Genomic DNA, 18370 nt, shown 5'->3' with positions numbered 1-18370 from the left:
TGCCTCTGCTGTATACTGTTCTCTGTCCCTTCTCATAGAACCCAATATAAAACAATCTGATATATACCACTTATTGCATCTGGTGCAGTTGAAAGACACCCCCTAAAGCCCATGTATATTCAGCATTATTATTATTATGTTTTAACTACACAGCAAAAATACTGTTTCTTTCCTTTTCTAATAACATCAAGGCTTACATTTTTTTATCATAATTATAAATGTCGGGAATTTTAAAGAAATGCGCCTTTTCCATAAAGGATTATGAAATTGTTATTTGGGTCTAAAGAGCTTCGTTCCTGGCTTCTTATTATTAGGAATTTGATTTCAGAGGTAAAGCTCACTTACAAATGCAGTTCAGCAAATGAACTGCATATCTTTATTTGACAGAATTATTCACACAATGAAAAGGAATAATGTAGTGGAAGGCAATGGCATTTTAGAGATAAAAATGTAAGCTTAGGAATAGGAACATATATTTCAAAGAAATATTCTAGATTCCATAAGATGATGACTTAGACCCCGTGTTTCTTCCCAGAAAGTTGATTATGGCATCTCATAAAACATGTATTCCTGCCTCAGCATATAATAGATATGAATGTATAACAGATGTACGAGTGCACCTTGGGAAAAAAGCATTATTGCCAAGAAGCCATCAGTACTAATGAGCACCCGACTTATACACATTTTTCCATCTGTTCAGCCACTATACACCTGTGGCATGCTGCAATTCATTGCTTCTAACATAACACACAGAGGATTACAATCAAAAGCTTTTTTCACACCCACCGACTTTATCTTTATGGAAAATGTGTTTCTTATATCAAATGCTTCAAAAAATGCAATGTGTTCTATTCACAAATCCTCCTGAATTATGCTCATGGCTGATAATCCACCTAATGTGACGGATGTCACAGAACATTATATCTGGAATCATGACTTACAAAGAGGGCACTGAACCATGTAAAGGTAACGGTTCTGCCTTCCTCCTGCTCATAACAAGGAGTTTGAGTCAGATTACAAGCTACAGGCAATTTATAGGGTTTGCAGGTGGAAATCATACAGCATTAATGGTATTTTACTTTCATAATAAGAAGCTAGGTGAGTGCTACTTCAATGTATCTTCTCTAGTGCTATATTGTTAATCAGTTTCTACATTTAATCTCATTGCAAGTGCAGATCTATAATAATGGTTTAAGGTATTTTGATATCTCAGATATTGTGAACATCATAAGCAACATATGAAAATAGCATCAGTCTGCTGATGTTTTGATCAGCTGAATCCATTTAAAGGCCAAAATGCCCTAAGGTGTCAGAGTGCAGAATATTACATGGGTTCCCCAATGCTGTAGCTGTGGGAGCTTCATTTTAAGTTCCTGTAATGGTTAAGGGTGAAATGTTTGGAACAGAGTCTTTACAAGTAACTATTTGCACGGGGAAAGGCGTGTAAGAAAAATAATATAGATATTAGTATCTGTATTAGTAATTAGAAATGATTGGTTCTATTACAAACCTAGTAAATAGCTTTCAGATTCAGGTAGATGAGAAGTGAGAGGTAAATAGTTTAATGAATCTAGTAAAATAAATATAAATCGAGAAAACACTTAGATCAATATTTTACTAACTATATAACTGCCATTCTATCCTTCCACTCCCTCCCTAGGAGCATCAATAAAGTAAGTAGCTAGAAAACTCTCCAAAGCAAAGCAGTGTTACTCTGTCTAATTGCATTATTTTTTGTATGTTGCATTATAGACTTTCTGCACATGCGCTCTTGGCAATTCCCTATTGTTACTCTTAGAGCTGCTCAGTCCTTCCTGCCTCCCATTGCAAATCAAATGGACGGCTATTCTTGCATGGGAACCCTGGAACTACTGCCACTTCTAAACCAGGTGGTAGCTCCATTGTGCCCTGCATCAATTGGTGCAGCACATTTTCATACAAAAAAAGCAGATGTCATTCTCCAAACACTGGAGCTAAAACCGAGTGGACTTGGCTTGGCTTCTAATGAAGAATGTTACATTGCATAAATTGTATTCTTATTTGTGCAAATAGTTTTGCTCTTTGCGACTTTTATTACATTTCCCCCAATGTTTCCTTGCAACCATGATAATGCTGGAATTCTAAGGGAAAAAATTATGGAGAAAAACATGGTGATTGCTCTTGAAATTGCATTTTGCTCGCTGCAGTTGCTGTCATAAATGACAGCTGCAGTTACTAAATGGTTTTCCTGAAAGTCCCAGCCTAGTTTTCCCCCAGTTAGAACTGAACACTTCCATAGACAGACTTGCATCTTTATCAGAGACTCCACAAAAGAAGAGAACCTGCAGATGTGAGAAATCAGTTATTTATTGTAAGGAACAGTTTTTGCTAAATTAGTCATCCTAACCTGTAGTATGGCCTCCTTTCCCTCTGTGCTGCCACCTGGTGTACAGGAAGTGTGAATATATTGTGCAGCGTTTTTCTCTGAATGTATTCCTTTTCCAGGACTTTTTGTGCTGCTACCTGGCTGTAAAGTAAAGTACTTAGAGTTCTGTACTTCCCTGGATTTATTAGCTAAGTTTTGCTACCCAGTTTATGTTTTATACGAGATCTCTTGGGGATATTAAATCTGTGTCTAATGTTACATAGTTACATAGTTAAATCGGGTTGAAAAAAGACAAAGTCCATCAAGTTCAACCCCTCCAAATGAAAACCCAGCATCTATAAACACACCCCTCCCTACCCAGATAAATTACATATACCCATATCTATACTAACTATAGAATTCAGTCATCATCACAATAGCCTTTGATATTATGTCTATCCAAGAAATCATTCAAGCCATTCTTAAATGCATTAACTGAATCAGCCATCACAACATCACCCGGCAGTGCATTCCACAACCTCACTGTCCTGACTGTGAAGAACCCCTACGTTGCTTCAAATGAAAGTTCTTTTCTTCTAGTCTAAAGGGGTGGCCTCTGGTACGGTGATCATCTTTATGGGTAAAAAGGTCCCCTGCTATTTGTCTATAATGTCCTCTATTGTAGTCCCCTCGCAAGAGCCTTTTTTCCAGGGAAAACAACCCCAACCTTGACAATCTACCCTCATAATTTAAGTCTTCCATCCCACTAACCAGTTTAGTTGCACATCTCTGAACTCTCTCCTGAGTATTTATCTTTATTTAATTCCATCTGGTCTAGTCAGTATGTACAATGTTTAATAATATAGTAATAGAATCACAATTTCTAGCTAACTCCTACAGTATGATATTTTGGTTCCGAGAGAGTTAAATCTGGACAGGGAATGACTTTAGCTGAAATACAAACAAGACCTTCAAGTTGCACATTCCTGTAAATGTCAAAATCAGATATTTCTAATAAAATCCACCCTTTCTTTTTCCCTGCTATCATTTCTAATAGACAAAAGGTAAAAGACCTAAAAGAAAGGTTGAAGCAAGAGATGGCTGATTTAATAATGGGAATGCTAATGGAATTCAGATAAAAGAAGTTGGGATTATAGGTTTCATTTGTAAATGTTTCATGCTTTAATTAAATAATCATGTAATGCCTTTATTCACAAGCTTTAGTGATTATTTTGCCAGTTACTGTTATCAGATTACATACATCTCTAGAACTATATTTTCCAAGGTAAAAAAAACTGCAAATATAGGGCTGATGTTTTAACAAATATCCTGAAATTTGCCACTCATTTCTATTAGATGTTATTTTGACTTTTGGAGTGGCAGCATATTCAACATGTCATCATAGAATCAGGAAGTAGATGAATAGCCCCCATGTGCAACTCCGAAACCATAAATAACTTGTAAAATGTTCCTTTATTAATGGTGCTTGGTGATGGCATGTGTTATACGTGTTTAGTTTTATTTTGGTACCATGACATAACTAATTGGAACTTGCATATGGTATGAAATATATGTATGTATAATTTCATTTGTAAAGCACAGTGCCATACAATGCACCAATAAATAAAATCTATAAAATATCATAACACATACTTCAACATAATGAGCTTAGACATTTGTGTCCTTGGAGGCTTCTATAACTGATAGATTTTAGTTTAGATACATTACTGCTTATATAATGAAAGCCTCCTTCCAGTTATAGATAGTATTCAGCTCCCATTTAAGTTGCTGCTTCTGCATTTCTCTAGATGACTCCTTTCAGGCCCACACCCCATTATGGTTTTGCCCAGACTAACAATTTCAGTTCAACTGATATGGAACATCTCTATGAATGTGATTCAGCTTCTGATTTACAAATATAGTTAAACGAGGAGCAAATCACAACAATAAATAACATATACTTGTGTCTAAATGTGTTGTGATAAAATTGTAAGATAATGTAGATAATTAGGGGGGTTATTTACCCATTATTTTATTAAAACAAATTTGACCAAACTCCCATCCACAATTTTACCTTATTTGTCAATAAATAACTTGTTTTGAGAAAAGACTCAATAAAATTGTTCAAATCATACAAATTTTTTGGATTTGACACCCGAAAACTATAAAAACCACTAAATATTCAGATTATTCTATTTCTTATTACAAAAGGGAAATCTGCCTTTGACTTCTACATGACCTCGACAGGTTTGAGATGGAGTATTTTCAGATTCTGACTTTTAGCAGCCTTGGAGTATAATTAATCTTGAAAAAAGTTTTTTTTTTTTTTTACACTAAAAATATGTGTTTTCCCTTTTAAAACCCCAACCAGAAAAATTTGGGTTTTAATAAATAATCCTCTAAAGGTGTATTAGCCAAACCCTTCCATTACAAACAATCTATAATATTTCATACAGTATATTACCATAAAGCAAGAAACTATTATACCTTTGACATTTAGTTAAGTATGGTGAACACAACTCTTGGGATTGGTTTGTTTTTTTGTATTTTTTACAATGGTGATTTATACAGTGTGCTGTTTTACAGCTGGGATATAGCTTTACCCTTGTAAACCAATTTTTATGGAAGCATCTAGATTCTCAATACATCTGTGGTACTTAAAATGCACATATATTTTATACTCTACAATTTTCTGTAACTGCTCAGGCTTGCATGTCCCCCTGCTGTGTGCTGGAAACATACAACGTAGAGCAGCTCAGTAAATAAAATATGTATCCCATTCACACTCGCCCTATGCACTTTTTTGTAATATTGGAGGATTTTGGTTTCCCGTCAGTATGTTTAAGAATACTAATTTTTCAAGTCTTATTTTACTGTCTCTTTCCTACTCTCTAACTGAATGCCGATCAAAAGGAGATTTTTAAACGAAAGCTATATTTACAATATAAACTGCTTCTCACAGCTGGGGGCAGTCCATCATTTTTAGTTGTCAGCATGAGACTCAGTACTCTTGTCATTCTCTGTAGTCCAAATTTCTTTTAAACATATTCTGTATAAAAAGGAAGATCTTTGCAACACACACACACACACGTCGGTAACATACTGTTTATCTCATGAGTTCTTCTCTTACTACATTTATTAACACAAAACACAATTTTAATACACGCTATGCATACTGTGTATTTTGTGCAGGAAAGATATGGATATGATAGAAATCAAGGACACTTCAATTGTTCTAGCCATGGCACCACCTGGTGGAGGAAGACATAGAGTGACATTTCGCTTTCTACGGCATTTCAATGTTCTGTCAATTGATGCTGAAACTACTGTATAAAGAGCATATTTCAACCTATTGTTGACTGGCATTTCAGCTCTGGCTTTGATAATTCTTTGAAGAGATATTCAAGAGTAAGGCTTTTATTGATTTTATTTTAGATAAATAGGTTTTACACCCACAGATACATATAGCTGAATAACTCCATATGGATTTATGGGCGAACAATGATTTTTTATTGACAAATATATATCAGAAACACAACTGTAAATATCAAAAGCAATTCAAGATTTCAGGACTCTTTCCCAAATAAAGGGTGCTACAACATTTAAAACAGAATTCGTCTACTTACTCAATGTTATCACTATGCTAGCCTTCTGTAAAAAAAGCTTTCGATCTACAGTAGCCTTAAGCATAATAAATGTCACCCCCACCCTTTTATCTTTATCAACTCAATATAACGGGGGACTTGTGTGGCCTTCCTCTACATCGCTTCTATTAAAATACTTGCCCAGTTGGTGTCATGGTTTCACGTTCCTCTTGCATTGAAGAAATCAAGTTGTCAAAGTGCACCAGAAAAATTTGCATCTGGGGTCTGTAAGAAAAGTATATGTTTTTCTGGGGATTTTGCTCCCCCCTGAATGTGGGCAAAAGTTTTACTTATCCAGTAAACAAGAGATAATGATACTTGCAATTATTGAACTGCAGCTGTCCAATACACATAAACTGATGCTGTCAAATCTGTCTATAGCTCAACGTGCGCTTATAGCTATTATTTTAAATAATAGTATTCTTTATATACAGTAGTGCTATTGTATCCATCATCCCAAGAGAATACAAACATAAGACATAACACTTTGTATATGATTATGTGATGCATATTGAATGCTGCTGAGAGACCTCTGGGGGAGGGTCCTGCTCAGGAAAGATTATTTTTCTTTTATTCCCTTGTTCCATTTTTCTGTGTTATTCTAATAACTCAGCTAGAGTAAATTATAGATTTGCAAATTTCTTTGGGAATATGAATGTGTATTTGTAGCTTTATTTAATTAGGTATATATACAGCAAGTATATTACACACTCCAAAAAAAAACCCTAATGAGTAACACTGAAATTAAACTATTAAAAACATTACACTCCAGCTGCATTGTTTGTGAAGCAAACAATGGAAATGAATTCCACCCCTGAAGAGTAAAGCAAACTGAATGTGTGCTCTTGGGTATTGTAGTCATTCTTGTTTATAAATCAATTATTAAATTAAACCTGTCACAAAATACAGAATATAATATATCATGCTGCTGAAAGCCTGTATTAGATGACTTGCTACCTTTTCCGGAAAGATCTGACAGTGGCCTTAGCAACACATTAAATATATCACACTAAAAAAAGATTGATTGGACCACTTTGTTCATCTTTAAATTGGCCTTACAATAAATAAACTTAGCCTTCGCCAGCAACAGATACATATACAATATATTTGCCAGTTGAAGATTAATTTTAAGAAAACCAATTCCAAAAGGAATTATGACATGCTCTTGTAAAGAAAATAATCAACAACTTTATTGCCTATTATGGCGAAGACAGTTGAACAACAATGAATAACATTTTTTAGTATATACAAGACCACAACATTTGAAATAACAACTGGCTCAAAACTTTGCACCACAGCTCTGGGTGTTTTCTGGTTTATTAATATTTTATTAATATTTATTACGAATAAAGCTGAAAACAGTTAATCAAGTATGATCTAGGAACATTCAGGTTATGTTTATAATCTACATCATCAGAATAGATGGTGGCTTTCTAACTCAAAAGTTAAATATTGTCAAAAAGCATGTAAAATGCAATAAATTATAATATTAAAATGTTTGCCAATAATGTAAGATTAAAGCAGAAGAACAGTTAAAATCTTTTGGGGGTGTTAAATTGTTAGGTACCCCCTAGTGATTCTAAGGGGTAGATGTATCAAGTGTCGAATATCGAGGGTTAATTAACCCTCGATATTTGACTGCCAAATTAAAATCCTTCGACTTCGAATATTGAAGTTGAAGGATTTTGAGCAAATCGATGGATTTTAATCCATCGATCGAAGGATTATCCTTCGATCAAAAAATTGTTGGGGCCCTTCCCCATAGGCTAACATTGGCCTCGGTAGGTTTTAGGTGGCGAACTAGGGGGTCGAAGAAATTTTTAAAGAGACAATACTTCGATTATCGAATGGACTCTGAGGAAGTGCCGGTGGATCCGGCAAGAAACGTGTAAGTCAGCCTGCACACCCACCGCCTAAACCCTTACCTGTGTGTATGATGAAATAAAGCCTGAATCTTGCATTTAACGCGGTTGTCCTTGTGATGTCCTGGATCTGCGCCGAATACGCGAGAGCATGTTGAATTCTATTATCGAATGTTCGAATGATTTTTAGTTCGAATCGTTCGATTCGAAGTTGAAGGTGGAAGTAGCCAATTCAATGGTCAAGTAGCCAAAAAAAAACATTCGAAATTCAAATTTTTTCCTCTATTCCTTCACTCGAACTTAGTGAATGGGCCCCTAAATGTTTACCTGCTATCCTGGGTTGGAGCACCTCTCTTAAAAAAAGAAAAAAGGCAAAAAAAAACAGTACTGCTTAAGGAGTGTCACAATGCCATTTTATATGGTGTCCCAGAAATCCTCTGCATGGACCTGGGCAAACATAAATGCAATACAGAATAACTTTGGTGATTTCTGTACAGTGCATGTACCAAGCTTTGGGAATGCGTTGGATACCAGAGCAAGATGGTTGCATGACACTCCTCAAACAGTAGCCTGTTATGGTCACTTTTTGAAAAGTAGTCCCTGACAAAGGTTTCAGGTAATTGATTAGAATCTCTAGGGTCCCTTCATAGAAGCTTAGCACTTCTTCAGTGATTTTTCCTTTCCACAAAAATGCACCCAAAAATGTGCACCTTCAAACAAGTTTAGGCTATTTATTTCAGTAAGCCAGAGATGGCTTATACTTCCTGTATAATCCGTTCTTATGTGTAGAATAAATATGAGTATTCAGAAGAATCCTACAATAATTTCAATAAAATGTCCTAAATCTTTTTTACAAATGATATTGATTGTGAGGCAATGTAACAAAAGTAGCCAATGGAAAAACGTGTTTGTAATGAGGACAATGTTTACTTTGTGTAAACAAATTTTCATTTGCACCTATTTAATAAATATTTGTAAAAAATATAATAATATTTAGCAAACCAGCTGCTAGTAGAAAAAGGAGTGCATGTTTCCCAATTACATAGTTATGTAATGAAATGTCTTAATGAAAAACTAACTCTTTTTCTGCCCCAAAAATCTTGTGTCTTAAAGGAGAAGGAAAGCTATGGAGGCATTTTATTGCCAATAGATTAGCTGCAACAGTGCAAGATAGAATGCTATATTTATTCTGTAGAATGTTTTAACATACCTGAATAAAAAGCTCTAGAAACGCTCTGTTTTTTTAGGATAGGAGCTTCAGTATTAACATGGTGTGACATCACTTCCTGCCTGAGTCTCTCCCTGCTCTGGGCTCAGATTACAGTAGAGAAGGGAGGGGGGGGGGGAAGAGGAGCAAACTGAGCATGCTCTTGCCCAGGGCAATGAGGTTTAAGCTGAAGGCAGGAAGTCTGATACAGAATCCCATGTGTACACAATAGAAGGAAAGAAATGCAGTGTTTCTTTTGACAGGGGACTCAGAGCAGCATTACTTTGGGGGTTTACTGGTATATTTAGATGGACCTTTCTGATAAGACTAACTAAGTTTTAACCTTTCCTTCTCCTTTAAGTGTAATTTGGTTTATGATTTTTATTACATTAACCCTTAATGGTTCTGGCATGAGCGCATTTTAAGGTGTTTATTAAATAGAAATGCAGTAAATCCATTTATTATAGCCTTCACAAAGCATTTGGCCGAATCCCCAACCAAATCTGATTTGTGCACTTCTAGAGACACCTAAATAGGCATGTGCACACAGCAATAGTGGCAACCTATTTTTAAGAGTTCAGGTTTGGCTCAGCCAGATGCTTGGAATCAGCCAAATCCTGCTATATTTTTTATTTCATAGTTTAGGGCAAAATAATAATTGTGATCAATTTAAAGGAGAACTAAACCCCCCATACCAAAAGCCCCCCTAAACCTCCTGGCATTGTCCCCCCTCCCCTCTCTGCAATGTTAGTAAAAAAAAAACCCTCAAAAAAATCTGACCCTTAAACGCTTCATATTGTCTTCGGGTCTCAATCCTGACTTGCACATGGCAGGTGATTCCTGACTTGGCCCAACAGTGCATGCTCCCACAGGCTTCGTTTCTGCGAACAGACCCAAAGATAATATTAAGCAACGTTAGACTGTGACCAGGAGCTCCGCTACACTTCTCTGCATTTAAGGGTCAGTTTTTTTAATGGGTTTTTTTTATTAATAATGTGCATCACTGGGAGGGAAAGGGGAGGGGGCAATGCCAGGAAGTTTAGGGGAGCTTTTGCTACCGGTTGGGGTTAAGTTCTCCTTTAAAGATCAATTGAATGAAATAAATGAGGAAGGGCTTTATCAGGATATTTAAACTGTACAAGATAGAAATAAATGCTATGTCAAATGAACATGTTTGGCTTTAGCAGCTCACATCTAAACAATAGTCACATACCGTGTCATTCCAGTGAGATCCTTGCCTGTTTAATATTGAACTGGAGGTTATTATTTTAATTCAATAAAGTAGTAAGTGGTTTTATGGTCTTTATGCTTATCAGGATGCCTCTTCATTTCTCTAAATCAAATTATTTCCTCTAAGCTCAGTGGAGTAGTACTTTGCTCATCCCACTTAGATGTTTCCATACATTAACGGATTACAGACAGAAAAACCATAACTATTCTAAAAGCATATGCAGAAAAATGCACTTGTTGACTACAGTTAACAAATATTTATTTTTTAATTAGCTCAGTATTGATTAGTTTGATGTTGTTGTGTGTACTTTAAATACATAATCTTTCCTGCACCTGTGCTTGTACCAGATGGTGTGCCACAGGCATCATTAAAAGTAAATCTCAAGAATTAACTGGCTCAATATGTAGGGATCCCAATTGTATTTTAGTCAGTTCCATAGTGACTAGAGGACATTACACTTTAGCTGTTATCTTCATGCAATATGCTTTGCTTTTGATGAATACTTTTAAAAGCAACATATGTCATAAACAGTGATTTTTATTTTAGCAGGCAAGTATATTTAAGCAGAATGTTAATGCCCTGTCGTTTAGAATGTAAGAACATGAATCATACCAGCATACCAAGAAAGAAAAAGACTATTATTGGCAATTGTATTTTATAGAGTATGTGAGACTACAGGGTGAGTCAGGGTCTAAACCATTTAGGACACTTGTGCTTGGGGCTAAATAGGGCATTGAGCATGCCTACTAGCTGTTGGTCAAAAACATTAAAAATATATATATTGAAGTCACACTTTTTTGAGTTATATCTTTGTATTATATTTTCAATGGCAGTGCTGAGGCACACAGTAGACAGGTATACCTTTCAATGGTAGAAGAATTACACACTGGCTTTACTGGCAGACAATTTTTAACATTTTGAGCTCTTTAGATACATAAAGATTTCCTATATAGGTTGGCGGTTTTGTTTTGTAACAAGATCTAAGATTCTGCATACATAAAGCTACCTGAGACATTCATATTTATATATTTATACATATTTATCCATAATATAGACACATATATTTTAGAAACACATTTTATTGTATGCAGTAAAATGCAACGGATTTGGAAAGTTCCATGTCTCCCAAACTAGTTAATACTAAATATATATAATTTTTTGTATATTTCTGACTTGTATAGTTCAAATCTCCAAGCAGTACTGACAAATTTATAAATCACCACTCCAGAAATTTGACTACTTTAAATTTCAAGGCCAGCAATTCCACTAACAGTAGGTTTTCCCATGAATGTATAAATTTTTGGAAAGAACACATTCTGACAAATCTAAATCGGTAAATATGTATTTTTTACTCCAAGCTACCCCATTGTTTATATATAATATGGGTCCTCAGATGAAGCACCCAGTGGCGCGGAACGCATCAGGAGGGAGTGGCTGACACAAGGTATGCAGACAGGTAGGGAGACAATGCCATATGTTATAATATGCATGAACACTTGTATTGACTATGCATTTGTAATACAAGTAAATTGTACAAATAAATGCTTGATGTGAGGTTCTGTGCATGTTTCTAATTTAAGCTACCCAATTGCAATGCTTTCTCAAGGCATCATTATTATAAAAATGTCTGAAAATTTAAAAAATTCAAAGCTTGAGATTTACAGGAAATTATTATGAATGCCAAGGGTATACTGGACAGTTTGATTCCTGATGATGTGTATAGGTGTACCTAATTATGTGGCCTGCAGTGGCCCTAAATGGCAATAGCACATTTTAATTATCATGGATTGTCATGTCAGCTACTTCCAAATCATAGCCATGTTAAGTAAAAAAAGACACTTACTCATGTCTATAAGAGATGTACAATAAGTCAATAAGTAAATAAGGCATTTATGAAAAAGGTCAAATCATAGTTTCTAAATATTCAGTGCTTAAATGTCTTGTGACAATATTAGGGTGATATAATTGTATATGTTGCAGGGCAATAATTGAAGGTAAATATTGTAAGGGCCCGAAGGCACCGTTGGAGTGAGGACCAAGGAGGAGACCAGACCAGGTTCGCAGTACAAGAAGGATTTATCAAAGACGTAGTCAGGGACAGGCAAATGGGTCAGTACAGGCAGCAATCAACAACACGAGAAGGCAGGCAAGAGTCGGTACACAGTATATCAATATAAGCAGTAGGCACACCCAGGAACGCAATAGCTTGGAACCTATAATTGGGCACTGAGTCAATAACAAGTCCGCCTTTAAATAGGCAAAGGGTTCGCGCCAATCTGGACGCAGTGGCGTCATTTCCGGCGCGCAGGCGTCAGTTCCGGCGCGCCGGCGTCAGTTCCGACGCGCTGGCGTCAGTTCCGGCGTGCTGGCGTCAGTGACGCCGGTGTTCTGACGCCGGCGTCCATTCCGACGCCGGCGCTGTTGCAGGCGACCAATCAGGGAGTGGGACGAAGATGATGCAGGAGCCATGCGGTGGGGAGTAATGCCATCTTGGACGCCATCTTGGGAGACAGGTACAGCATCCATTACAGTACCCCCCTCCTTAGGGGGGGCCCCAGGACCCCCAGGACCAGGGCTAGAAGGAAAGCGTCTGTGAAAATTCCGAACAAGGAGAGGGGCATGAACATCGGAGCTCCTCACCCAAGAACACTCTTCAGGACCGAACCCCCTCCATTCGATAAGGTACTGCAGGGAACCTCTAGAAAATCGAGAGTCCAGAATCTTCTGCACTTCAAACTCCTGATGACCATCCACAAGAACAGGAGCTGGGGAGGAAAAAGAAGAAGAAGAAGAATTTGCAGGCTTTAGGAGAGACACATGGAAGGCATTCGGAATCCGCATCTCGGGAGGAAGTTGCAACCGGACCGCCACAGGGTTGATGATGTCTATGACAGGAAAGGGGCCGATGAACTTCGGACCCAGTTTGGGTGTTGGAACTTTGAGACGGATATTCCGAGTGGAAAGCCAGACCTTGTCTCCCAGGGCATAAGGAGGGGAGGAAACTCTTCTCTTGTCAGCGAACTTCTTCTGTGCCAACGAACTCTTCTCCAGATTAGCAGTAGTAGCATGCCAGATCGCCATCATGTGGGCAGCTTGGTCATTGGCAGCAGGAACATTTGTGAGAAGAAGATCCTGAGGAAAAGCCAACGGATTAATACCATAGACACAGAAAAAAGGAGACTTTTCAGAGGAAGAGTGTAAGGCATTATTATGGGCAAACTCAGCCCAAGGAAGGAGGTCAGCCCAATCGTCTTGGCATAAAGACACATGACACCGGAGGAACTGTTCAAGGGCCTGATTGACTCTTTCTGCTGCTCCATTAGACTGGGGATGGTAAGCTGAAGAAAACTGAAGGGAAACACCAAGGGAACTACAAAGGGACCTCCAGAATTTCGAGACGAATTGAGACCCACGGTCAGAGACGATCTCCGCAGGAAAACCGTGAAGTCTGAAGATATGTTCAATGAATAATCTGGAGAGTTCTGGAGCAGAAGGAAGTTTACGTAAGGGAGTAAAATGTGCCATTTTGCTGAATCTGTCGATTACCACCCAAATCACAGTAAAACCAGAAGAAACAGGAAGATCTACAATGAAGTCCATCGCCAAATGAGTCCATGGCCGGGATGGGATGGGTAAGGGCAACAATAACCCCTTGGGAGGGGAATGTCCAGACTTAGAAACAGCACAGATGGAGCATGAAGAGACAAAATCTTTAACGTCCTTCCTCAAAGAGGGCCACCAAACAAGGCGAGATAAGAGTTCTGTAGTTTTCTTGATTCCAGGATGACCTGCTTGCTTCGAATTATGAGCCTGGACCAGGATATCATGACGGAATTCAGGAGGAACGTAGGCCATACCCACAGGAGTATCCCCCGGAGCAGAGGATTGGGCAGATAATAAGTTGGAGGCCAAGGAAGGAAACAATGCGGCAATAAACTTTGCAGGAGGTAATATTGGTTCTGGGTCTTCAGAAATGGGATCATCAGGAACAAAGCTCCGGGAGAGGGCATCCGCCTTCTTATTTCTGGAACCGGGACGAAAAGTAATAATGAAGTTGAAGCGTGAGAAGAAGAGAGACCATCTGGCTTGTCGGGGATTGAGACGCTTGAGTGACTGGATATATTCTAAGTTTTTATGGTCGGTAAAGATGGTTACAGGCACTGCAGAACCCTCAAGTAAGTGTCTCCATTCTTCAAGAGCCAGTTTAACGGCCAACAACTCACGGTTTCCCACGTCATAATTCTGTTCAGGAGGAGAGAATTTTTTAGAGAAAAAGGCACAGGGATGTAATTTCCCATCGGCAGACGACCTTTGAGATAATATGGCTCCAGCACCGACATCCGAGGCATCCACTTCGACGAAGAAAGGTTGAAGGGGTTCAGGGTGTCTAAGGATTGGGGCAGAAGAGAAGGATTCTTTGAGATTCTTGAAGGCTTCTAAGGCTGACGGAGGCCAATGCTGAGGTCTTCCCCCTTTACGGATGAGAGCCAGGATTGGGGAGATTTTGGACGAAAAACCTTTAATAAATTGTCTATAGTAATTAGCAAAGCCAATGAATCTTTGGACAGCCTTGACACTGGTGGGGAGAGGCCAATCCTGGATTGCAGAAACCTTGGCTGGATCCATCTTGAAGCCTTGCTGAGAGATGAAGTATCCGAGGAAAGAGATGGACGACACTTCGAAAGAACACTTCTCTAATTTAGCAAAGAGATTGTTCCTTCTCAGGCGGGACAGAACCTCCTGGACTTGACAGCGATGTTCATTAAGTGACTTGGAAAAAACGAGGATATCATCCAAATAAACGACCACGCTTTGCCCTAACAAGTCCCGGAAAATATCATTAATAAACTCCTGGAAGACTGCAGGAGCATTACAAAGGCCGAACGGCATCACCAAGTACTCGTAATGCCCATCTCGAGTGTTGAACGCAGTCTTCCACTCGTCTCCCTCTCTGATCCGGATAAGATTATAGGCCCCACGAAGATCTAATTTAGTAAATACACTGGCCCCCTTGAGCTGGTCGAACAGTTCAGAGATGAGAGGGAGAGGGTAACGATTCTTCAAAGTTATCTTATTCAACCCTCTGTAATCAATACAAGGCCTCAAACCGCCGTCTTTTTTCTCCACAAAGAAGAATCCGGCTCCAGCAGGAGAGGAGGATGGACGGATGAAACCTCTCTGAAGATTCTCCTGGATGTAATCTTTCATGGCAGAGGTTTCAGAAGGAGAAAGCGGATAGGTGCGGCCACGAGGGGGCATGGTTCCAGGAAGGAGTTCAACAGGGCAATCATAGGGGCGATGAGGGGGCAAGGTTTCAGCCGACTTCTTATCGAACACATCAGCGAAGGCCTGATAGACAGATGGCAAGGATGGATTCGAAGTCACCGAAGAAACTTTGATAATAGATTTGGTAGGTAAACAGTTCTGTTGGCAAAAGGAACTCCAGCGGGAGATCTGAGAAGAAGCCCAATCGATTACAGGATTATGAATATTCAACCAGGGCAGACCAAGTACAATGGGAGTGGAAGGACAATCGATTAGGAGGAAGGACAATCTTTCAAGGTGCATAGATCCCACAATAACGGAAAGTTCATCGGTGGAGTGGGAAATAGTAGCGGAAGAAAGTGGACGATCGTCAATCGCCAATGCTCGAAGAGGAACAGCCAGAGATCGCAGAGGAATGGAATGGCTTTCTGCAAAGACCTTATCGATGAAATTCCCAGCTGCACCGGAGTCAAGGAAAGCCTCAGAGGAAATCGTCTGGGTTCCAAAACGAATCTGCACAGGAAGAAGGAAGCGTTGAGCAGAAGAATGGGGAGAGGGACCAATTCCACCCAGGTAAGTCTCCCCAGTCTTACCTAGGTGTTGGCGTTTCCCGGCTTCACTGGACACTCATAGGCGAAGTGGGATTTTCCACCACAGTAAAGGCAAAGTCCAGCAGCCCTTCTCCGAAGCTTTTCCTGTTCGGTCAGACGAGCCCGTCCAATCTGCATTGGTTCTTCCGAAGGCAGGGAAGAAGAGGCAGGAACCGCAGGATTTGGAGAAGACAAGGTGGAAGCCGGGTTGGGAAGGAAGGGTCTTTGAAAACGAGGAGCCAGAGTAGGTTGGAACTTGTGGAATCTTTTGGTTGGGGAGTGCTCTCTGTCGAGTTCAGCTTGAAACTCCCTCTGCCGAGTATCTACCTTTATGGCCAGGGCGACTAGATCTTCCCAACGGGATGGAATTTCCCTGGACACCAGATCAGACTTTATACGTATCGCCAGGCCGTTGTAAAAGGTAGCGTGATACCCGTCGTTGTTCCACGAAGTCTCTGCAACCAGGGTGCGGAACTCAATGGCGTACTCCGAGACTGAGCGAGTTCCCTGTAGAAGATGGAACAGGCGTGCGGAGGCAGCAGTGGCACGACCCGGAGCATCGAAGACCACACGAAGTTCCCGGACGAAGGCTCGGGCATTATCGATAATGGGATCCTCCTTTTCCCATAGAGGCGAAGCCCACTCCAATGCCTTCCCTTGCAGACGGGGGAATATGAAGCCCACCTTGGCTCGTTCCGACAGGAATTGGCTGGGTGCGAGTGCAAAGTGGACCTCGCACTGGTTAATAAACCCACGGCAAGCTGTAGGATCACCACTGTAGAGTGGGGGAGCCGGAATGCGGGGTTCGGTGGCGTGAAGCGGAACCACAGGTACTGGTGCAGGAATAGGATCGGCAGGTGTTAGCTCCGACAGTTTAGCAAGAATGGATTCCAAAGCCTGACCAAAGTGAGATTGCTGTACCTCATAGGACTGCATGCGGGATGCCAGACCACGAAGCGCTCCACCGACATCAGGCGGCGCAGGATTCTCCTCCGACGGGTCCATGGCCCAATTATACTGTAAGGGCCCGAAGGCACCGTTGGAGTGAGGACCAAGGAGGAGACCAGACCAGGTTCGCAGTACAAGAAGGATTTATCAAAGACGTAGTCAGGGACAGGCAAATGGGTCAGTACAGGCAGCAATCAACAACACGAGAAGGCAGGCAAGAGTCGGTACACAGTATATCAATATAAGCAGTAGGCACACCCAGGAACGCAATAGCTTGGAACCTATAATTGGGCACTGAGTCAATAACAAGTCCGCCTTTAAATAGGCAAAGGGTTCGCGCCAATCTGGACGCAGTGGCGTCATTTCCGGCGCGCAGGCGTCAATTCTGGCGCGCCGGCGTCAGTTCCGACGCGCTGGCGTCAGTTCCGGTGCGCTGGCGTCAGTGACGCCGGCGTTCTGACGCCGGCGTCCATTCCGACGCCGGCGCTGTTGCAGGCGACCAATCAGGGAGTGGGACGAAGATGATGCAGGAGCCATGCGGTGGGGAGTAATGCCATCTTGGACGCCATCTTGGGAGACAGGTACAGCATCCATTACAAATATTTCACACATTCATATTATGGCCATAAATATATGATTCAGGGACATTAGGATTGCTGTACAACTTTTTGTCAATGATATTCTAATAATGTGCAATGTCGTTAAGGGGTGGGTTTTGAAGTTTTTAAACCATTGCTAGTAATTTTTCATGCAATGTTGTATACTTTTAGAATGGGACACCAAGGGGCAGATTTATCAAATATTTATCGAATATCGAAGTCGAAGGTTTTTTTTACCGAATTTGACTGTTTTGCAGTCTAAGTAAAATCGTTCGAATCAACCGATTTCAGCGATCGATTGAACGATTTTACTTTTTCAGAATTCAAATTTCGAGCTATTTCTTGTGTACTTCAACTAGGGAATAATCCAAATTCGATTGGAATTTGAAAAAAATGCGAAAATTAGAATATTGAAATTTATCATGTACGGTCTCTTTAAAAATTCAGCTTCGACCATTCACCATCTAAAACTGCCGAATTGCTGTTTTAGCCTATGGGGGACTTCCTAGAACCTATTTGGAGTCAATTGGTGGACTTAGAAATATCAAAGGTTTTTTTCGAAAAAAACTTCGAATCAAATTCAATGAAATACGATGTTACTTTGATTCGTACGATATGAATTAAAAACAGCCAATTCACCCTAAAAAAAACTTGGATTTTTTAAAATAAATTTCGGTTGG

The 18370-nt window shown here is 39.7% G+C and overlaps 1 pseudogene; it reads left to right on the top strand.

Moving 5' to 3' along the window:
• LOC108712383 overlaps positions 1–18370 on the top strand; it is a 613424-nt pseudogene that overhangs the window by 373492 nt on the left and 221562 nt on the right.

This window comes from Xenopus laevis, chromosome 3S, assembly GCF_017654675.1.
Source record: "Xenopus laevis strain J_2021 chromosome 3S, Xenopus_laevis_v10.1, whole genome shotgun sequence".
Lineage (NCBI taxonomy): Eukaryota > Metazoa > Chordata > Amphibia > Anura > Pipidae > Xenopus > Xenopus laevis.
The sequence above is the reverse complement of the archived record's forward strand: the minus strand, read 5'-3'. Positions and strand labels throughout refer to the sequence as shown.